This window comes from Mauremys reevesii, linkage group 3, assembly GCF_016161935.1.
Source record: "Mauremys reevesii isolate NIE-2019 linkage group 3, ASM1616193v1, whole genome shotgun sequence".
In the NCBI taxonomy this organism is placed as follows: domain Eukaryota; kingdom Metazoa; phylum Chordata; order Testudines; family Geoemydidae; genus Mauremys; species Mauremys reevesii.
This window is the reverse complement of record NC_052625.1, coordinates 120,987,554-121,011,865: the sequence shown is the minus strand read 5'-3', so window position 1 is coordinate 121,011,865 and position 24,312 is coordinate 120,987,554. Positions and strand designations below refer to the sequence as shown.

Sequence of the window (24,312 nt, the reverse complement as noted above, 5' to 3'; positions counted from 1 at the left end):
CCAATTGGTGGCTTGGGTTTGTTTTTAAAATATATATTCTTGGAGTAACCTAAAGCTGCAGCACTGTACTAGTGCATGAAAACTTGAGAGCGGTGTAATAGACTAGAAGCTAATTATAAATGGTGATACTGACTAATGTATTTTCATTGACCAACCAGAATGTAAAATGTGATAATTAAACAAATAGCACAGAGTAGAACTGTAAATCAATTTTAAACATTCTTTCTGTGTTAATAATTTAAAGTACGATTTGTAGAACAGGTAAGGAATTTTTTTAAATGTGTTTTTTAAGCTGACAGTTTCCATTTAAGAGGAAAATTAAAAGGCCCATTTTATATAAAGGTCTTATGGAGGCTGGATTCTGCCATGCCGTTCTGCAGATACACACTGATGGGGAGCAGTGAGGGTTAGGAAGTAAGGAGCTTTCCCTTGCATAGTTTAGTTAAGGGCTGGGCAGAATAGCAGTCCCTGTGCTCAAGGGACTGCTCTCATTAATTCTCCAAGGAAGCCATCATCCTAAAGGGGACATCAAAGGGAAAAGAGTAGGTGGAGTGATAGCTCCATTGCCACCCTATGCACTGAAGAGTGCAGCTAGTGGCCATCGTGGCATATGTTGCATGCTTTAAAAGGCGGTATCAGTTTGCATTCTTTACTGTGCATAAGGGAGCTCACTGCCTTTGAATTGCCCCCAACTCAGAGCTGTGTTTACAAGGCACAGCGTAGTCCATTCTGGGCTTTCCTCTGGTTGAAAATGTAAAAAATATCCCGGAGAGAGATCACAATCTCATTCAGAACTCTCTAAACAACCAGGTTATTTTACTGTTTTTAACTAAAAACTTGGGGTAAGACAATATTTCATACAGAACTCAAATTTATTCAACAAATCAGGTTACCTTGAAGACCTAATTTTATCTCTGTTTGAGCATACTGTCTTGAAAATGTGAATGGTCTCTAATTATTTTCTCTGTTTAATCTATTTAAAGCTAAAAGTGCATTTGAATATTGTCACTGAACTTCTCAACTGTTCTTATTAGCTCAACTGGAAACTGCAAAGGCAAAAACTATTAAGAAAGTCTTATTTAAAGGAAGTTTAGACAAGTGTAGATCTCTGAAGAAACAAGCAAGCAGTCTTTTATATAGAGCCACTCATTTAACAGTCTCTGCCATAGGCCCTTTGGGTTACTTTTAAATCTTCTCTAAAAATATTAGATCCAGTGCATAGAGAGATCTATGCTGAAGCTCAACTTCTATTACATTTTAACGACCATTTGTTACAGGGCTTTGCATATGATGGTGATACATTTTAAGATCAGGGAACTCAATAGGTGTTCATCTTTCTGTTAGATTCATGATGCGCTGGGTAACAGTTATTATTTTAATTTTACTAATGCTCTTTACAAACAGATTCCATCTACTAATATTTGGTTCTTGAAGAGGTTCCAGGGTTCCCTGATTCTCCTGTAATGTAGTTTGTGTAACAAATTCTACTGATAGTATTGCTTCTCTTTTTGACTCCTATAGATGTGAACCGCCAACAACATCCATCGCTTGGATATGCAGAACTAAAACTAGTATTTGTTGGAAGTACATCTCTTCAGATCATGAGTTGCTACTTGTATCACACAAATAGAAAGTAAAATTCCAAAATACATTGATCCATATGATATTGGCCACCCAAACATCACAATCAGTTTCTATCATAACAGTAAAGTAGTTTCTTCAGTATTTAATTTTTTTAATAGCTCGTATGAGTGAAACAGAAATCTTTTGGTTTAAACATATTTGCTTGATGTTCGTTCCTGTCTCCACCTATAGAAGTGCATTGTATAGCTTCTGTTTTACAATCTCCAGTTGAGGTTCCTTCAATGTTGTAGATTTTACAAATTTTTGTTATGCAGTTGGAGCCACCAAAACCACTAAACTATGCTCCTCAAACTTAGTTGATTAGAGTCTTCTGCCTTAGTGAAATGCTGGTTGTTCTTGAATGGAGATGAAGTGCTTTGTTCTCGTCCTGATTAGTGACTTTCTTGCTCACAATGGCAACAATTAATTCTATAACAATTTATAGAGTTCTTGGTGAAACAAGTTTTTTCAATATTAACTACTTTGTTCTTTAGGAAATATACTAGATTTGTTTTATCTTCAATTTATGGTTCATTACAAAGTTAAGCATTTATAAATTGGTCTTACATTAAGCTACCATGTAGTTCCTCAGGGGCCTCTTGACTTAGCTGACGTCCTAATTGTTCAGTGTTTTCAGCCAGTTCTGGCAGAGATTCTTCATGTCCTCTAGTACAGAGGTCAACAAACTGCAGTCTGTGGAGAGTTGGCTGGTCACATGGTATAAGCACTCCTCTATGCGGCTGAGAGGAATTGAACAGATCAAGCAGAGGAGGTGAAATGAAGAGCAAAACTGGACAATATGATTAACTTCTTTTTAGTCAAAAATTACAAAATGCCCATCTCATTACAGGCAACTAACAATACACAATTACTTTCCTGTGGAAGCAATTACTGCAGTTGACACAGGGATGTGATGCAATCATGACTGGAAAGAGAGATGCTCCCAATTGCAAATGTGAAGGGCAATGTTCCATAAGACAATCTCCATAAAGATGTGGCCCACACTGTGGAAAAAATCTGAGAACTTCTGCTGCCAAACTCTTGAGTTTACACTCTGCCCATTCTTTTTGGAGTCCAAAATAACTAGTTAATGCAACTACTAATGCTTGGCAGGCCTAAATAGGGGAAGGTCCTATTAGACTGGTACCATGAAACCATGTTTTCTGTTCCTCAGTCCAGTGGCTCATTTGGCTTCTTTTTCCCAGCTAGGTATAATAAGCTTCCTAGGATACGTTTTTTTTTTCTTCCAAGCTAACCAGTCTTTGAATTGGTCAGTTAATTAGATAGACTGCATTCTTGATTGCCTTAGATTCTTGAGATTGGAAGCTTTGTGATGAATTACAGAAATGTAAAGAAATACTGCTATTGTCCTGTATTGACAGGACTTTTCTTTGCTGATGAAGAAGGCACTGTAGATTGTGGTTCTGGCTTAAAGCACTTAATCTTTTCTAGTTCTGTCTCAAATTTTTGATGATCCCCACAAATATTTCTTTGAAAAGAAGGAATTTATGGAGGAGGCATCCCAAAGGCAGTTGCTATGAAACATGCTCTCATAAAACATATGCTAGGAGAGCAATGTATGTGAACTCCCAATGGCAAGGAACACGCCAGATGAAAGAAAGTGATGGTCACTTAACTAAACAAAAACCAGAAAATTACATCAATATTATTGGATGTTTAAAACTAAAGAGAGCCAGCGATGACAACATAAACACCAATTGGGAATGAAATTTTTTCAAACCTCCCCTACGGCTTGGGGAAGAATTTTCTCCACTTGCTTGTTACCAAAAAACAGGGCCATTAGGGCCATGAATAAAAGAGACTATGTGTCTTTCCTTGTGGAAGCCAGCACGGTTCAGCAGACAGGGCACTGACTGAGAATCAAGTCTAGGTTCTATCCCCAGGGCTGCTATTAGGCTGCTGTTCGACCTTGGACAATTCACATACCTTCTCTTTGCTTCAATTTCTGCAACAGTAAAATAGGGTTAATAATGTTTATCTACCTGTGTAAAGTACTCTGAGGTTTACAGGTGGAAAAATACCATATAAGGGGTTATTATGAGTATTTTACTTATCTCCTAGATGACAATAAGAAGTGGAAACTGAGGCCTTGTTAATTTCATCAATATTTGCTACTGGATCAAAGGAACTATACACAAGAGTCTTCCCTGGTGCCCTCAAAGCAGCAATTTATCCATTTCCAGATCACAGTCAACCAGCACCTTTTATTTAAAACAATAAAGATGGAATTAGGATTGATCTGGCTTGAAATAACATATTGGAGCTGTAAACTGGGGAAGGGAACCACATTAGCTTTAATAATGCCTGTGTAAACTGATTATTTAAATGACTATCCTTTTGTGTTATCCGGCTGCTTCAGTAGCTATCAAGTTTTATCTGGTCAAGTGGTTCCTTTGCTAGTATGTTTTTGGTTATTTACTATTTTCAATAGAGCTGCTTGAAGTGTACAAGAACAACAAGGAGGTCAGAACTGCCATACCATCACCAGCTATAGATAGTATTTATAAGATATAAAAAGTGAACGTACTTAAGCTGAGTTTTGGCCATGTTGTTCATAGACCAACAAGCCTAACTGAGGGCTTGTCTACATTACACACTGGATCAATGGGCAGCGATTGATCCAGCGAGGGTCAACTTATCTAGTCTTAACTAGTCTAGACATGATAAATTGACCACCAAGCACTCTCCCATTGACTCCAGTACTCCACTGGCGCGAGAGAGGCACAGGCGGAATCGACGGGAGAGTGTCAGCCATCAACTTACCGCAGTGAAGACACCACGGTAAGTAGATCTAAGTACGTCGATTTCAGCTACATTATTCACATAGCTGAAGTTGTGTAACTTAGATCGATTCCCCCTGCCCCCAGTGTAGACCAGGCCTTAGCATCTGTTCCAAACCTCTGTTGTAGTTTAGAAACAACAAGTCCTCCATTTTCCAAAGTAAATAGTTATTTTGGTTGCCTCTGGTTTTGCGTTTTAGTTTTTAGCTTTTCTCCACAACCTTGAGGACTTGTTTTTTAAATGAAAGCTGAGATTTTCATGTAATCACTTGACTCCATGAACTGGGGCTTTAAGAGGAATATTTGTATCACAAGACTTATGACAAAATCGCAAGAGTTGGCAGCACTGCAATTAGGGTTGCCACCTGGCCAGGTTTTCCTAGGATCATTCTTTTTAGATAGCTATCCTGGAAAGTCAGTGAGGATGCTCAGTACAAATTTATGGGCTCAGAATCATCCTGGATATCCTGCGTTTTTTATACCTCCAGAGGTGGCAACCCTAAGTGCAGTAAAGTGTGTCAGAGGGAAATAATTGTTTTAAAAGTTTTTATTTCATTGTAATATGTTTATTTTAACTAATCATAAATTGCAAGCCTACATCTTCATACTGTGTGCTCTATAATCATGCATATTGTGACATCACTTACTTTTCAATCTCATGTCTAATAATGCACTGAGGCATGCATTATTTCATTCTTTCTCATGTCTCAGTGATTGCTTACAGAATTCAGAACTAACAAACAAGTGCCAATACAAAGCAAAATAAAAAATGGAACATGACTATAATGTCACAACAGTTTCTAAGCCAGTATAATTTGTAATGCTTAAAATGTACTCAGAACTCTATTAAAAGTTTAAGATTTTTCTCAATATTCCTATTTGGATGAACTTACAGGAGTTCTATGAACAGTCTACAAAGTCTGTATTTATTTGTTTTGGTTCCCTCACCCCAAAACTCCAGTGTCTTTCAACAATAGCTTCTAATACTGAGCTTATCTGCATCTGCTGTCCTGACAAATGCAGTTTTAGCCATTTCAAGTAGCCATTTCATTTTGTAGGGGGAGTATTAGAGGCCATGTTTCAAAATTTGACCTATAGTTGTTGGTGATTGACTGTATTAGTAGACTGTCGCTGACCTGACATTTTGCAATGGAGGGACTTGCCCTTCAAAACACTGTCCTCCCCAGCAACTCCCAATTTCTGCCTTGCAGGCTTCTCTACGGCCCCACCTCCTAAACCTAGTCCTCTCACAAACTAGGCTGTCCCAGGTATTCTAAACAATGATTCTCTCTCCTTCACACAGCAATGTGGGGAAGGAAGGGTTTGCAGCAGGGAATTTTTCTTCTCCCGAGGCCCAAAGCAGGGGTGGTATAGAAGCAAATCACTTTCTGCCTTCTCCCACGGCCTGGATCAGAGTCATCAGTAGTGAAACACTTTCTCTTATCTGGGTGTGGAGGTACAGAATTAGAGGGGCAAGTCCTTTTTTCTTCCAAGGGGGCCAAGAGCATGGGATCTGTGGCTGAGTGTCCTTCCCCTTCACCCCCTACTGCCCTCTTCATAGGTTGGGTACAATTAATCAGGAGAGGCAGGAAGAAACTGTTGGTGGGTTGATGGCCAGATGGCTTATAGCTGTCTGACCCTCTAAAATCTCACTGCTTCTCGCTGCCTCTGCTCTCATTCCCTGACACACTCAGACATCACTGCCCAGGTGGCCTTGCAGGAGGAGGCTTGCACAAAAGTGAGCAGGAGAGAATGTGGGCACTCTCACAAGGTAACTGCACCTGTGTTCCTCCTAAGTGCCCTCAAGGGACCACACACTTAAGGTTTCTGGCTCCTAGCCAACATCACCTCTCCTGGGCACAGGGCTGTCCTTAGGCATACACAGCTGCGTAGGGCACCCAAAAATTTGGGGCAGCCCTGGGTCTTAGTGTCCACCTTTCTACCTCTTCCTAACCCTGTTTTAACCCTTCCTGCAGGCTCCCACCACAGCTGGCTGCTGCAGCCTGGTGAGGCTTCCTCCAGAGGGGATCCAGTACTTAAAACTGAAAAAGCCTTCCAGACCTATTAGCACAACACTGAAACTGTTAAAGAGCCATCCAAGTGATAATGAAGCCATTTAACAGGCATTTGCCAACCCCCAGGTATATACTAGCAGCAAAGAATCCTGTGGCACCTTATAGACTAACAGGATTCTTTGCTGCTTCTACAGAACCAGACTAACACGGCTACCCCTCTGATACCAGGTATATACTGTCAGTTTCTGAATTTACTGACAAAAACAGTTGTGCATTACTGTAATATTTACTCAGAACATGTCTACTGGACTTTAGTTTAAAATTTGCTTTAAAAATATTTCATTAGTATGTTGCTGAAGAGTATAAAATCACCTCTCTAAAAAATCCTTGCATAGATTTTTAGATACGCAATCTGAGTCTTTAGTCTTAAATGCTTCAGACATATAGTTTTTTAAATAAATCCTTCAAAAGACCACCCCTATCTAAAATACACATGCGAGCTTGGACTGCCGTCGGGCATATTTATTAATATAAATATGCCCGGGGCACCAGTTTATTAATACTTCATAGGACCCTGTTAGGTAAAAAGCAAGTCCTACTCACCTCTCCAGCACCCGAGTTTGTGCGGAGTTGGTATAGGGCTCAGAGATGTCAGAGAGAGAGCACCATCCTTAGCTTACAGAAAAGCTTGGAGTAGTGTGGCAAGTTTATTAGGGGAGAGGCATCAATATTTATACACAGAAGTAAAAAGTGATTAACAGATCAATAATGGTCATGCATATCAATCAAGATTCTACAGATAAAAAAACAGGTTAAAATGTAAATTGGAGAAGAGAGAAGAGAGAGATGACTACTACTGGCTACTTTGGGAGGAGGAGGAGTAGTTCGTCAGGAGGAGAGCTTGATTAAAAGTTTTTTGAGAGAGAGACAGAGACATGTAGTTAAGTTTAAGTTTCAGTTCAAGTTCACAAAGACTCATTCATTCCTCCATTTGTTTGGGAACACTAAGCTACATGGCTGAAGAAAAAGAATAAACTGACCCACATGAGTTTTAACCTCGTGGAAATATCTAATAAAAAGCATTATCTCAAGCAGAAAAAAAAAAAAAAAAAGGCATAAAAAAAACATACAGTTGTCAGAATAAAAGGTCCTCTTTTTTTTTCCGATTTTTTTTAAGTCTGATGTCTGAAAGAGGTAAGTCCTGGTCCTGGAGGCAGGTGTCTTAGTGGTGGTGTGAGCTGCTGGTCCGTCACTCGTCTGGTCCACTACGCTGCTGGACGGGGGGTGGTGGTGGATCCAAGGTGAAACAGGACCAAGGGAAGTACCTGAGCCAACTTAACCTTCTTCCTGACAGTATTAATGTGTAAGCAAGCTCCTCATTCATTCCCAACTTTCTCCCTTTCTACTGGGGGGGTAGTGGTAGGGTGTATGGTGTGAAATGCCGTGTCCTTGTCTAAATGGCCAAGGACATACCAGTAAGTGTGGGGTCGCGGATCTGAATCAGTATGAGGGATGATGCCAAAAAATACAACAATCTCTCTAAGGAATGTGGCAGCAGACCCATGAAGTCAGAGGGCAAACCAAAACAAGGAGGTGCTGTTTCCAAAGCTTTGGCATATCTGCAAAGTCAATTTGAAGATGTTGAAATGGGGCAGCAGCGCGTGCTTTCTTCCACCCTTAATTTTGTTAAGAGGCGGGTAGGTCCATTCATGTGCTGCATGCTGCATGCTGATTCTACAGACAGGTTGAATGCCTGGAGCATGGGCATACCGCGAAAGAGGTGTATGGTGCCAGAGAACTGCCACGGGTATGTGGCGAGGAGGCAGGCTCGCATGCCATCCGGGCAAGCCAGGCCCTTGACCAGAGTGGGAGTGGCTCTCTCACGACGTTCACCAGTTGCCTGGCAGTGAGGCGCTCTTCTTGAATCCATTCAGAGGTGACTGCATAACCCGTGGTGCTTGCTTGCCATCAATATAGAGCTTCCCTTCCATCCGAGAGGGCAATCAGGGTTGTCCAGTGGCACGTCAAACAGTTTTTTTGTTCTTGTAAGATGCTACCTAAAACTACTTTACACAGTTGTGCTGATCCTGGAGGACTGGCAGGCAGGAAGCAAGGTAGCTGGATTAAGGGGCCCACACCTTTAAAAATTAGATTAGTGTCTTAGTTTTCGGCCTCTGCTGACGAAAAAACATTTATCAGCATAAATAACATTTAGAGGCAAAGTAGTCCCCAGAGACTGTGATTGCCTTCCCACCCCAGTGCAGTTTTTCAACCTCAGGGGAGGGAGGAGGGGGGGCATGATTTAAAAGAGAGAAAAGTAGCAGTATCAATGAGAGGAAACAGACAGGCAGTCCCTGGACTGAAGGTTTAGATGAGGCTCTGCTGAGGGGAGAAAGTGAGAGAAAGAGCGAAGAGAGATTAAGACCAAATAAGACCATCACCCATCACATTGTTTTGCCCCCCGTCATTGAAGAGGCTGAGTGGCTGCTGCAGCTGCTGCTGTTGCCCTTGAGAGAGGTGAGGCAGGCAGGCTGGGCGGGCTGGGGTGGCAGTGGGGACCAACTGACAAGTTAAAAACGCCGTGGTTTACCCCTTCATCTTCAATAAAATGGAGGGTTCCTCCTCGGAAGAAAAAATGACTGACTGGCCATTTTAAAATTTTCACAGCTCTGCTGTGCTGCTGTGTCCCAACAAAACCAGTAACACATAACTGGTCACAGTGTGTACAACTTCCTCCTAGACATTCCTGTCTGTACTGGGTTTTTCCTTCATTCATAACTTTATACAATATCAATATTTATACACAGAAGTAAACAAAGTGATTAATAGATCATAATGGTCATGCATAATCAATCAAAGATTCTACAGATAAAAAGGTTAAAATGTAAATTGAGAAGAAGACATAAGAGACTACTTGACTTTACTTGGGAGAGCTTTTGATTAAAAGTTTCAGACAGAGACATGTAGTCTGAGTTAAGTTTCAGTTCATAAAGAGTTCAGACTCAACAACCCCATAAATCCTAAGGACGGCTCTGCTTGGGCAGAGACTTGCATCTCTCTCCTGACTGGGGTATTAAGGCTGCACTGCTCTCTGTCTTATGCTGTGATATCATAGCAAGCCAGTTTGCCTAACAGCCAGCACCAGTATTTTGCTTTCTCTCAGAAGGTTATGACCAGTGTCTGGCCAGAAGTTACAAGTCACCACACAGTTCTTTCTAAGCAAGCACCTTTATTCTTAAAGATAACACGTTATAGAGAAAACATGTAAAAAATCCAATTAAAGTTTCTGTATACATGTTGAAAGCTTATCAGATGTCACCCACCAGTCTTACGGGGCCCTAGAAGGCCAAATATTTTCCTACCCTTCTGCAAGGGTTGGGGCGCCTTGGACAGAGGTCATAGATTCATAGATCTTAAGATCAGAAGGGGCCATCATGATAATCTAGTCTGACCTCCTGCATATTGCAGCCACAGAACCTCACCACTGACTCCTGTAATAGACCCCTAACCTCTGGCTGAGTTACTGAAGTCCTCAAATCCTGATTTAAATACTCCAAGTTACAGAGAATCCACCATTTACACTAGTTTAAACCTGCAAGTGACCTATGCTCTAGAGTTCCTGTCCATTTGCTGAATCAAAAGGGTGACTGTGAGTCAGTTTAAACATAGCCTTTTTATGCTAAATACACTTTTTGTCTGTTGGTCTCTGGAAAAATCCAGTTTGAACCTCTATGTACAAGCCTCCCCAGGAGGGGTACCTGTTGGAGGCGTTTACAACCTGAGTGATTCACCTGTACCACCTCCCACTGTTCTTAGTTCCTGCCAGAGGTATGGCACCACTCCCTGCCCCCTGAAGTTACATACAATCCCTAGCCCGCAGTGATACATAAACCATTCATACACTATATCTGTCCCAGGCACCACTATCCTTTCCTCTTTCTCTTTCCTTTCCTCAACAGAGCCTCTCCCACCGAGCCCCTGCAAGCCTCTGCTAAGTGCTGCCCCAGCATCATACTCTCTAGCTTTACCCCTTTGTGCTATGATTTGCTTTGCCAGTCTTATTCAGTTTTAATGCACCGTCTTTACAAAAGCTCTGAGGTCCTGATTCAGCAATAACTACCTGCAAGTTGTAATGGAAACATGGATAATTTTTGAAGGCTTCTGAAGGCTTGCACAATGTGGTAGTTTTCTGTTATTCTGGAAGATTATAGAAGAATTCATATTTATGATTTTAGGACCAGATAGTTAGTTAGCATAAATCAGCATAGCCCCGGGAACTTCATTAGAGCTACATTGATTGATTTACACCAGTTGAGAACCTGGACCTTAGTGTTTAAAGCTTCATGTTTCATGTCATCAGCAGCACAATTCCAAAAGGTTGAGTGAAGTCTTCATAGTGCTGCTTATCCGAGGCACATGATGATGATGACGATTGTAGTGTTCTGAAAATACTCCTGGAGACAGAACAGCTAAAAGACTGGTGGTCAACAAAGAATGTGTATTTGTTAAGCAAAATGTGTATATAAATGAGAGCTACCTAATAAAACATGTGAATGCCCCTAAAAATATGTAGGGATAAATGAAAGTATAAAAATGAGGTCAGAAGCCACTAGACCCCCACAAGAAGGAAGACAGCATGATTCTTGAATATGAAAATATCATCTTCTCAAATATTTAACTGGCATGTTGGCTTCCTTATAAAATATGGTCTGCTACTCATTGAGTTTTTATCTGTGATCTTACACCCTAGAAGCAAATCCTTCCCCAAACACATAGCCCAGGTTATTGCATTGTTTATTCAGGTCTTTGTAGGGCTAGTGGAGAAAAGAATCCTCCCTACAGTAGCTCCAGTGGCACCTACGCAGAGGATAATGGTTGGGAGATGTATGTAAAAGCAGATCCATTGGCATCACCCATTCTTCATCCCAAACCCATGCACCACCATGCACAAGAGCACACAAGGGGCCATAACCGATCTGTGTTCTCCATCCATATCCTGCAGTGTTGCCAACTCTCAGACTGTTATCACGAGTCTTGTGATATGTGGTATTTTCTAAGGCTGTCAATGAATTGCCGTTAATGCATGTGATTAATGCAAAATAAATTAACGACTTAAAAAAAAGTCATGATTATTCAGAGTTTTAATTGCACTGTTAAACAATAATAGAATATCAATTTGAATTTATTATAAATTTTGGATATTTTCTACATTTTCAAATAGATTTCAATTGTAGCACAGAATATAAAGTGTACTGTGCTCACTTTATATTATTTTTTATTACAAATATTTGCACTGTAAAAAAGAAACAAAAGAAATAGTATTTTTAAATTCCCCTCATACAAGTACTGTACTGCAATCTCTTTATCATGGAAGTGCAACTTACAAATGTAGAATTATTATTTTCTTACATAACTGTACTCAAAAACAAAACATCCAAAATATTTGCCTCCTAATGCCAGAAATCTGGATCTCCAGGATGCCCTCAGCTGGTGTTTGGAGCACCTCAGCCATGAGAAATCACAACTGACATACCTGAAAGGGTTAAACTCTAAAAATGTGATGGATAACATTTAACTCCATTACACGTGAGCTAAATACTATAGTGCACCTTGGATTGGAAGATACTCAGTCATTATCTCAAGCTAAGCGCAGGTGCACATTATTTGAGCAGCAGTGTCTCATTAGTTTTAATTCTCTGCTATCAAAATCACTCATGTGACTAAATATCAGTTCTATATGCCAGTCAGAAGTTGACCATCTGTGGACTAACAGATCACAAGCCTTTCATGAGCAAAATGCTGATCAAGCCAGTGTTTCACTGAGCCACTTCCCTCCCCTATTCCATGGCAACAAAGTAAAACCAACACTCTGAACATCTATTGCATATTCAGAAGAGGCAAGGGTAACCAGATGTCCCGATTTTATAGGGACAGTCCCGATTTTGGGGTCTTTTTGTTATATAGACTCCTATTACCCCCCACCTCCTATCCTGATTTTTCACACTTGCTGTCTGGTAACCCTAGAAGAGGCCACTAACTTTTAGCAATCCTCTGCATGATTGCTTTGTGTTGATGGCACATGTGCATTGGATGAAGAACAGAAACCATGTGCAGCAAAGGGGGAAGTGAATGATGCTACCGAGAGAGACATTTTGATTCAATACCAGAGCCAGTAGAAAGTGCTGTCAGTAACAGACACCATAGCAGAGTAATGACTGCAGAAGACCTCTCTCCCACTGTGAGGTGCTGCAAAGTCTGAATGCCAGTCAGATTCCCACCTGGCTGTGCAGGGAAAATATCCCTTTGAATAGTATGCATCTGGCTGATTAAGGCTATTGTACTTGGCCTGGCAAAACTTTCTTTCTGGCTCACTCAGAGGAGGCATGTGTTCAACTGGGACTTTGTACCCTGACAAAACAAACTCAAAGAAATCAGCAGCATTCCAAATTAAATTTTGATGGCCACACATGAGACTTCAACTCTATTATTGCCATTCATAGTGTTCCAGTTTGCATTTTGTCCATAAACAGAAGGCGATTGGGATGGTAAGGAGAAGATGAAAGGAAATACTGAAAGAGAATCGTCTCATGCTTGTTTTTTAATGAACTATGTTTCTAATGTGGTCTCTAATTCCAAACAGTTTTGTCTCATTGCATGATAAGAGAATTGATGATACATTGTCATTACTGACTTGGCAGAATGCGGACCAAGAGTACTGGTAATTTATTTTTAATACAGATGAAAGAACCGTTACACTACACAAACAACAGATCCCACAGAGTAATTGCATTAGTCATGAAAACAGTTTCTGGGTCTGTTTGTTTGTCTGGAATAACAGATTGGGTAGAGCAGGTCACTCTTTGTGGAGAAATCCTCCTGCAGTTTGATTATATTGCCTCATGTTTTCATTATCATAATGTGAGCAGAGAGAAGCCTGTCATTCATCATAAAGAGAATTTTATTTAATTGACGTAACCTTGTAGGACCTACAGTGATAGCTGAAAGACTAGATCAGTATGCGTAAATGCATCTAATAAGCAACCTGAGCTGTGGATAGGAGCATTGTCAATTGTAGAAATATCGGACCAATTCTGATCTCACTGATCTAACTCCATTAACTTTAGAGGAGTTGCTCCCTGTTTACTCTTCCCCAGCACTACCTTCCAGCCACTGATAGATGTAGTAGAATCAGCATGGACGCTTACTGGAGCTCTGAAACAGGGCTATTTATACTAATGACAGAATATACTAGTGACAGAATGTACCCAGGTCCACAGCCTAAAAACTGTTGTAATAATCTTTGTACAAAGTATGCCTTGTAAGGTATCATTTGTAAACTCATAATTTGCTGGTCAATATTGTCCTGATAAAATATGTGTGGCAATGTTGTATGTGAAGTTATATGACTCCACTGTATGGTTATATTAATAGGTCTGTCTCAAACAAAGGAATGTGTGCTCTGCTTTATTTGCATTTAAGCAGTAAACAGGGTCATCAAGCAGGAAGGGTAGGCAAAGAAACATCAAACGGGTGATGAAAAGCAGAAGGGAACATCCTTCTCCATAGACTTTTTGTCTCCAGAATCTTAGCTGGAAATGTTTTCCAAGAGGGGGACTGACGCTATAAAAAAGAGGGACAAACACTCCAAGGCACCCCCTCCTCCCTCTCTCTCTGTCCATCGATTCAGTGCACTAAAAGGGACAAAGGAAGCAGCTATTGAACTGGAGAAGGGATCTTGGCTGAAGAAATTTGGTCAGTAACACTTCTGAGAGGATGTGATAAGAAAAACTTTGGTTTGAATTTAATATAGCTTGTTAAATTAGGCACCAGTTACATTTCATCTTTATTTGTCTTTGTAACCATTTCTGATTTCTATACCTCATGACTTGTACTCACTTAGAATCTATCCCTTTTGTAGTTGTTACTTGTTTTATCTAATCCAGTGTGTTTAAATTGAAAAGTCTGTGAAACTCCATTTGGGGTAACAAGATGTGTTCATATTATTTTTATTACATACGAACCGCCATATTGGGTCAGACCAATGGTCCATCTGCCCAGTATCCTGTCTTCCAACACTGGCCAATGCCAGCTGCTTGAGAGGGAATGAAAATAACATCATGAAGTGATCCAGCCCCTGTCGCCCATTCCCAGGTTAAAGAAATACAGGCTTTATATGAACTGCTCTTGACCAGGATAGAGCTGGGCAGGACAGGATATACATTTCTGGAGTAAAATCTAAGACTGGGAGTGTTTTGGGGGTCACTATGCAGTATAACCAAGGCTGGTAAGAGCCAAGGTGTGGCTGACTGGCTTTAGCGTACACGCACAGACACAAACACACACAGAGCTGGGAGTGACTTGCATGCTGGAGGCTGTTTATGAGCAGTCCAGGCTGGAGGTTACAGCAACAAAGCACTGTAAAGAAAACCCCAGGTAAGAGGGCGGGGTGGCACAGCTACATGTTAGTCTGGTTCGTACCCTGAGTATGTCACAGCTAACTCCTCTTCCTAGTTGCTCTCCAAAGAGCTGCAGCTTAGGAGAAGGGTGTCCTTCCTACATACCACCCAGTACTACTCAAGAGAAAACAGTTTCCTCCTCAGGCATGAGGCACTTGCAGTGACTGCCTGGCCTAGCCCCCTGAGCAGCAGGCACAATCTGACCCTGTATCTTATTGAGTTACTTAGTAGTGGTTCCATAGTTAATGTTTACATCAAGGTCCCATTCTAAGCCTCAGTTTCAACCCCTCATAGTTATGTCAAAAAATTCCTCCTATTTACCTGAACATATTCATGCTTACTCCCAGGCACTGAAAAATAGAGACACCTGAAATCTGTGGCCACTTCTGAGAATTTTGCCTTTAACCTCTCTGCTCCTCAGAGGAGAAAATTGAAATCATAATTGTTGTGAGGCTTAAATTGTGTGTTAAGTTTTTGAGATCCGCTGAAGAACTGCAGAGTGTTGTAATTATTGTGGAATGTGACGGTTATGATAACAGACATTAGAAAATAATTAGCCATTGAACTGCTCATGTTAAAGAAGATGATGTAATTCTTCATTACTTTAGACTCCTATGTGTGGATTTATGAAGTCCAGAAGGGATGCAAAGTTGGTCCTTATTGTATCTGCAGAGGGCAGTTCATTTATGCCTATTCAGTATTAAGTCTCCATTTGAGGGGTCAACTGGGTTGCCTAGGCCAAAGAAAGACTTGACAACCTATCAGCAGAGCCCACTGTTCCCATTCCTTCCTAGTACAGGTCTTCCCCGTATAATTTATGCCTTAGAATGCACCATGAGCTCACAAAATCTTAGAAAGCACACGATCTCTCTTTCTCCCAGAGACCTATAAATATCTCCCGAACAGCCATTGTTATTGTGCAACAGGAAGTCCATTTGTGTGAGTTCTCCTCCTCCTGGGCAGCTCTGTCGCTTCCCACCATGGAGGTTTTTTGTGTCTATGGTTTCTACTGCAGGCTGACCTTCCCCTCTGCCTCTTGATTTGTGTCAATCACCATCCCCGGGAGGGAGTTATTCAACTACCAGCCCGATAGCATACAGTGTAACAAATACACAGAACCTGCCAGCAGAACTAAAGCAATCTTAAAAAGGGAGTAAATATTGAATAGGAAACTGCAAATAAACTCAGAATGGTTTATCTGTTAGCAAATGTAAAGAAAAGCTTCAGAGAGGTAGCCGTGTTAGTCTGGTTCTGTAAAAGCAGCAAAGAATCCTGTGGCACCTTATAGACTAACAGACGTTTTGCAGCATGAGCTTTCGTGGGTGAATGCCCACTTCGTCGGATGCAAGAGTGGAAATGTCCAGGGGCAGGTAAATATAAGCAAGCAAGAAGCAAGCTAGAGATAACGAGGTTAGATCAATCAGGGAGGAAGAGGCCCTGTTCTAGCAGTTGAGGTGTGAAAACCAAGGGAGGAGAAACTGGTTCTGTAATTGGCAAGCCATTCACAGTCTTTGTTTAATCCTAAACTGATGGTGTTAAATTTGCAAATGAACTGAAGCTCAGCAGTTTCTCTTAGAAGTCTGGTCCTGACGTTTTTTTGCTGTAAGATGGCCACCTTAAGATCTGCTATTGTGTGGCCAGGAAGGTTGAAGTGTTCTCCTACAAGTTTTTGTATATTGCCATTCCTGATATCTGATTTGTGTCCATTTATCCTTTTCCTTAGAGACTGCCCAGTTTGGCCGATGTACATAGCAGAGGGGCATTGCTGGCATATGATGGCATATATTACATTGGTGGATGTGCAGGTGAATGAACCGATGATGGTATGGCTGATCTGATTAGGTCCTGTGATAGTGTTGCTGGTGTAGATATGTGGGCAGAGTTGGCATCGAGGTTTGTTGCATAGATTGGTTCCTGAGCTAGAGTTACTATGGTGCGGTGTGCAGTTACTGGTGAGAATATGCTTCAGGTTGGCAGGTTGTCTGTGGGCGAGGACTGGCCTGCCACCCAAGGCCTGTGAAAGTGTGGGATCATTGTCCAGGATGGGTTGTAGATCCCTGACGATGTGTTGGAGGGGCTTTAGCTGGGGACTGTATGTGATGGCCAGTGGAGTAAAGAAAAGCTTATTTTTCATCTAATAATAGAATAAGATCATTTAGAGCTGGAAAAGATGTACTATTAGCTCATATCTGCTCAATGCTTTTTCCTTAGAGTATCGTCTGGTTTTGTTTATTTCTAAGTACACCTCTACCTCGATATAGTGCTGTCCTCGGGAGCCAAAAAATCTTACTGCGTTATAGGTGAAACTGCGTTATATCGAACTTGCTTTGATCCACCGGAGTGCGCAGCCCCGACCCCCCCGGAGCGCTGCTTTACCGTGTTATATCCGAATTCATGTTATATCAGGTCAGAGGTGTATTTAAAACAGAGACAAAGTCAGGATTATAATAAAAATGTCTTGCTGAATGCTTCACTTTGCTGTTTGAAAATGCATGGGAGACCTTCCATCAATTGTAAAAAGGAACTGCTCCATCTTTGGTATCTTGCAGATTCTTATTATATCTTAGATTTATTATGATTATTTACCTACTAGGCAATAGGCTATGTACACACAAGAAAACAAAGTCCGTGCCCCAAACAAACTACAACCAGGGTCTCCGATCCTATGTTGTGTGGCATGTGGAACAGTCCACCTACACACTACAAGTTTGAAAACTAAGATCCCAATCCTGAATTGGACCATATAGCCTTTTTTATTAAGCATTTCCTGGTTTTCCTTTTTTTACTTCTATTTCTATTGTCCTCAGTTTGTGTAACCCTTTCCTATTGTCCTTATTAACTTTTACCCAATAGCCCATTTTCCTCTTCTTCACTATTTTGAGCCTCTCTTCTTTCTGTTCATGTGCAGATGACTATATACTTACATTATCTATTGTCTTGAAGTCAGTCCAGAATTAATTATTTCAAATTGGCTCCTCTGACAAGGATCTTAAAAAAGAGAGATAATTTGATTAAGTTAAACAGATAGAGTGAAGAGTTCTTTTTGTTCAGATGTTCATATGGGGTGCACCAGTCCTTTTCCCGGAATTGTATTGCTTATCAGTTCTGAGCCATTTTGTTCACTTAACTCTTAATTAGAATCCCTGTATTAATGTTCAGGGCCTAGAACAGACAAGGCCAGGTGATGCAGTCATAATTATAATTATAGGGATTGTACAGGCATTCATTTAATAACTGTTCAGTTTCATTAGCTAATGGCCCAGTCTTGGTGAGAGTTACTCTGATGCACACACCTAATACTGTGTATATTTCCACTGAATAATAGGCTTGGAGAAACTATTTGAAGGACGAGTCCCTTACTCAGCAAATTTTACATGATCTGAGATCATCCTTCCTGAGATTTATGTAAGATAAACAATTGTAGAGTTTTATCATTTTTCACTTCTGGATTATTTTGTTTCTTCTCTAACTTATTACTTCAACAGTGGAAGAAGGGACAGACTTATGGTTAAAGCACAAGACCCATAAAAAGGGAAACACAAACTTATTGGGTGAAATCCTGAAGATTTGCCATTGTCTCTGTCGAGGTGTTTACATGGCCCCCTTGTCTCTATTGAGGTGTTTACATGCCCCCTCCATCACTACCACAATATCTAAATGTCTGTTTTGTTTGGCAAGTTGTGTAACCTCTCTGTGCCCATATCTGCTCATTGGCAAAATGGGGACACAACATAAAACTACTACAGGACCAAATTCTACACTGCTGGTTGGGAGCTTTACCTGAGTAAGGTCTACAGGACTTGGTCCAGAAACAGGCTGAGAGTTGAGTAGTTGGGGTATACAAATCAGGCTTGAGAGCCATTGGCTTAGCTGTGCAGCAAGTTCAAATTCTAAGGCACTTCTTTCATCACAAGTCTAACCAAGGTTTTTGTGTTCCCCATTACCATAGTATCTGAGCACCTCACAATGTTTAAGCTGTTTTCCTATGCATAATTTGCATGTATTACCTTATCTGCAAGAAGTGACATGCTGTAGCTGCCAACACTTTGTTCAACACCCAAAATGTGCACCAAACCAATGCACGAAGATATGGGACTGGTAGGATTGGATGAGAATAAATAGCTATAGGTCTTTATAGCAACACACAACTGGCCTTTTTCTGATGTGCCTTTCCCAGATGAGTTCACTCACAAAAGATGACACATCTTTTCATATTGATCACCAACAAGACAGCTCCTGAGGCAATTTGAATCATTATACCAATAACATTGTTGGCATAAATCTTGGATTGTAAGGCCTTATATTGACAGGCTGCAGTATCTGGTAATGACAAGACAACTAGACTGGAAAGTAAGTTAAACCAAGATGTGTGAAACATTGCAGAAAGGTTTCGCTCTAAACACTGCCTGGTGTTACAGAATCCAGGCTTGTAGTTGATAAAAAATCACGGTAACAGGGATACAGCAAGAATCCATTGCCAATTTACAGTGAGATCTGGTTCAGGTTTTCCTCCTTTTTATTTGCAAATAATTAGGCTGAAAAGACTTTCTCCCTGACCATCCCAAGCAAACTTTTTTCATTTGAAAATTTTATGATCAGCTCAGTCATATCTACTTGAAATAGATTTTGTGTATGATACTGTGTGAAAGAAAGAGAGAGACTTCACCAGCTCTGAGGATCCAATCCTTAAGTACCTATTCAAGGCTGGAAAGGAATATTTTCTATAAGTATTGGAATTCCCAGCTATAAGCCTGACAATGCAGTAGTATAAAAAGCAGCATGACCAAGAGTTGCACATCTATGGTGGTTGAGTTCAGATCTGAAATAACTCTCTTGGGGATGGAAGTGGCTCTCTGAGATAACAGATTTTCTTTCAAGACTTCTAGGATTGTCTGCATTCAATCAGGTCACCACCAAAATTACTAAAGCACTCTGCTTCATGACATTTTCACTGTGTACCCCAGCCAAAGCCAGGACTCGCAGAAGCATACGATTATTTTATTTTTAGTTTATTTAAAATATATTTCATAAGGGTCCTGATCCTGCACTATTAGAGTCAATGAGACGCAGTGATTTTGATGGACCAGGACTGGATCCAGAAGTTCATATGCACTAGGCGTTTGAGTGCACACTATGTAAAAATTTACATTACACTCCAATAACCACTGCTTAGCTCCTAATCATTGAGGAAAGATGGTTCAATGGTTAGGACTTGAGAGACCCAGGTTTAAGTCCCTGATCCACCACATATTTTTTGTGTGACTTTGGGAAAGTCTTTTAGTCTCTTTGTGACACAGTTCCCTATCTGAAAATCAAGTATAACACTTCCCTACCTCACAGAAGTGCTGTGAGGATAAATACATTTTCTTTCTTAAGTGACTTCAGTGCAAGTGAAAGGTGCCAGGTTGACACAGATTCCTTACACTGACATCTCCCCACCTAACAAATATGCCTCAATCCTGATTTGGAGAGACCATCTGGAGGGGTTGGTGGACAGTTTAATTCCCATTCCATTCATTCTTGGGCATCCTGAAACTATTTATTATTAATAATTATTTGTATTATAGTGGCATCTGGAGACCCCAACTGCCTAGAAGCTATACATACACAGTATAAGGGACACTATCTGTCTCAGTCCGAAGAGACAAGACATGCAAAAGATGAAAGCAAGGAAGAATTATCCCTGTTTTTATAGATGGGGAACTGAGGTACGGCGAGATTAAGACTTGTCCAAAGTCCCACATGGAGTTTGTGGTAAAGCCAGGAAATGAACTCTCATCTCTTGAGTCCCTCTTCAGTGTCTTAAATATGAGACCAGCTTTACTTGCTGCCTGTGGTGGTGGTGATAGTTTTTTTTCTGAGGTGGACCCCAGTCCTGCTAAGAACTGAACTGAAACTCATTCCATACAGGGCTACTGAAAACCTGACAGATGGTAATTATATTTTTATCACTATTCACCTGGGCTAGCTATGAACTTGTGGCGTAGATGAAAAACACTGTATCCATTACCAATCTGTTGGGCGTTCCTCAGAACTTCAGTTTTTATTAGCCGGAGTAATTAATTATACGTGGGAGAAGTTCATGATGCTTTAGTGCGCTGCAGTTTGTTGAGCATCCTGCAGACCTGGAAATGCAAACTGTGAAGAAGCAAATCAAAAATAAACAAGGAGCCAGTTGCGTTTTTGTTTCCTTGAAATAACCCATATTCTGTACCTCTGTCTTTCTTTTTGTTTTATTTGATCTTTTTCTTACTTGTCCTTTGGAAATAAATCAGCTATAAAACTTTTCATGTTGAGATTTGGCCAGATAAGGTCTAAAGAGGGGCCATAGTTGCACTAGCAGCTAGACAACCTCTGCATTTTCCTAAAGGAGAGAAGCAGCAGGACAGTACCAAAATCTGGCAAAAAGGCAGTTCTAGGGATTTAGCCATTCAGATGCCGCAGAAGTGAGTGACTGCTGGGTGGGAGTTTAACATATGTTTTGCCTTCTGTGAGAAACCTGGCAGCCAGGTTGTTAGTTTTGTGGAAAGGAGAGTTTGCCCTGATAGATGTAAAAAGTTTGACATATTTGCCTCCCTTTTTAAATGTGAAAAAATAGAAAAGATTTAAAAACTCCTGACAGTAGTAATGAAATTCACAGACAAATCATCAGATACATTTTTCATGTTTCAGTTTACTTAATTCCTAGTATGGGTCCAGCATAGGGTCAGTTCCTGATTTGTGCATGTGAGTGCTTAGAAGGGGTGGAATGAAGGGTGTGCCTGGAGTCTTATGCAGCACAAGGCAGGATTTTAATCTAGCAGTTGAATGTACGAAGGGGCGGGGGCTTCCTTGGAACCACACAACATCCATAAGGTGGCGTTCATTGGTCAGGGGGTATGATCAGACCCCCAACATGTATGTTACTGTGTGTTAGTCCAGGGTACATGATTATCCTTACCAGAGCAGTAGTAAAGTGCATCCTACTGCATGTTCCACCCCTGTTCTCCAGGAAGCCCTGAGTTATCTTGTGCTACACTAGCATATTGTTCTGGGACCCAGCACTCAATGGCACCATTCCCAGCCCCAAAGCAGTACAGCCAGATAAAGGCAGGATTTTTACAAATGCTATAGTAAATTCAGGGTGGTAATTAGAAGTTAATCAAGGTTATCACACACTGTTGTGTAATACACATTGCCATAGTGCTGCACATTCAAGCACCCTACTGTGCTTTAAAGGGTTTGTGTCTACTTTGTTGAGAGCCAAATTCTCTTGTATGACATCAGTGTAAATAGCTCTTTAAGAAAGGTACCATTTCTGCCTAAATACATTTTTAGAAGTATTTTTATAATGGCATAAGTACCACTAATTCAATGCTTTGTGATAATTGCTAAGAGTATTGGGAAAGCTAGTTTGTAAAAGGTGCTGTAATGTGGAAGACAGGCACCACTCTTCAGTTTGTAGGGTCCTGAGATGACACTATTATAGTTAATTTAGTATATTCTCTAGTATGTGGCTTCCAGCCATTTATATGTGTAGCTATACTGATATTTGAGAATATGTGACTGGTTGTCACTTGATCGCCCCCACGCTTTTCTTCATGATGAGCCTCTGTTAAATCATATTGCACTGCAACTACTGGCCTTCCTATCAGATGCATGTGCCTTAATCTACAGAGCAGTGTGGCTTGCTCCAAACACCAATGGAGATTAGAGCTCTCACTGCTGAAAGAAATGAGGGTGGGCACTAGCTAGCCAGGGGCGGCTCCAGGCCCCAGCACACCAAGCGCGTGCTTGGGGCGGCATGTCGCGGGGGCGCTCTGCTGGCCGCTGGGGGGGTGGCAGGCAGGCGACATGCCTGCGGAGGGTCTGCTGGTCCCGCGGCTTCGGTGGACCTCCCACAGGCGTGGCTGCGGAGGGTCCGCTGGTCCCGCGGCTCCACTGAAGCCACGGGACCAGCAGACCCTCCGCAGGCACACCTGCAGGAGGTCCACCGGAGCCGCAAGACCGGCGACCGGCAGAGCACCCCTGGAGGCATGACGCCGTGCTTGGGGCGGCGAAATCTCTAGAGCCGCCCCTGTAGCTAGCATTGCCAAGCTAGTCATATAAACTGCCCAAAAAGGTTGGAAATCCCTGCCAATCACACACATGCCATTGTAGACTAGTAGTAGTAATAATAAATTCACACTACCCAGGGAAACTTGAGCTCAGTGTTTGTGTACATATTTATTACAATCTGGCAGCTAATTCTCTCAAATTAACTAGATAAATGTCCCATGTTCTTCACTCGATCTTCATTACAAATATTAAAGTGTGTGCTTTTGTAATAATTTCACAAGATTAATTTGTTTTCCATAAAACTCAAAGTGAAGCTGTTAATTATCTTCAGCGTAGTATCCGATTATTTCTCTTGGGTGGGGAGGCAAACATCAAGCATCTGTCTACAAAGTGGTCCTCTCCTACTGATTTAATTTGCACTGCTTAAACAACTGTCCTCAGTACCAATGAACACTACTGCGGGAAGCTTGAGCCCCCTGCATTGTCCTGGCTGCTGGTAGGCAGCAAGCAGATCATGAATGTTTCCAAGATTTCAGCTGTTAATAGCCCACCTTAACTGATTAGTCTTGTTATAGTTAGTATGGCAAGACCCATTTTTTCATGTCCTCTGGGTATATATACCTTCCTACTGTATTTTCCACTGCGTGGATCTGATGAAGTGGGTTTTAGCCCATGAAAGCTTATGCTCAAATAAGGTGCCACAAGTACTCCTGTTCTTTTTATGTATAACTCTGAGGTCTGTGCTGATAAACCAAACATGGGTGTCAATCCCAGTGGGAAAACATCACCAAGAGTTGTATTCCAGCCCAGCTGCCAGATGTCTGCAGAAGCGCACACTTTCACATGAGGATATAATGGACCAAATATTAAAATGCTGTTGATGACTGGGATCCAGTATGTTATGCACATTTGCAGCAGCTTTCATGCTGTCTGTGGATGGGTAGATGATTGGTCAAGACAGCTGGAGCAGATAGTCTAATATCTTAAAGAAGATCAATGTTTTTACAGCTACAATAGTTGCACATATCATTGCTGCTGTGCACTGAAGGAAAAAAGGCAATTGAGAAAAAAATTCTATACTGTTATGAAGATGTAGGCCCCTCGTAAAAGTACTGAGTCAAAAGCAAAGTAGCAGTGGATGATCCCTTATTAAATACTTTTTCCTTCCACTTTGAAAGAGAATTAGACATACTATGAACTACTGAACTTTGCAAACACACCTGTTCAGTAATATCCTTGGTGAGAATTTAGAAGTCCAAAACACTGTTTCTGTAAGATCAATATTCACAATGTTTACAGTTATTTAGAAAAGACCCCTTTGCCAGCTAACATTCATCATAATCTTTCCCTTCTTCCTCTTGTAAGTATGACTTTGATCCT

The 24,312-nt window shown here is 41.1% G+C and overlaps 1 protein-coding gene across 1 annotated transcript in view; it reads left to right on the top strand.

Moving 5' to 3' along the window:
* SLC35F1 (solute carrier family 35 member F1) overlaps nt 1-24,312 on the top strand; it is a 366,249-nt gene that overhangs the window by 228,607 nt on the left and 113,330 nt on the right. The window lies entirely within an intron of this gene.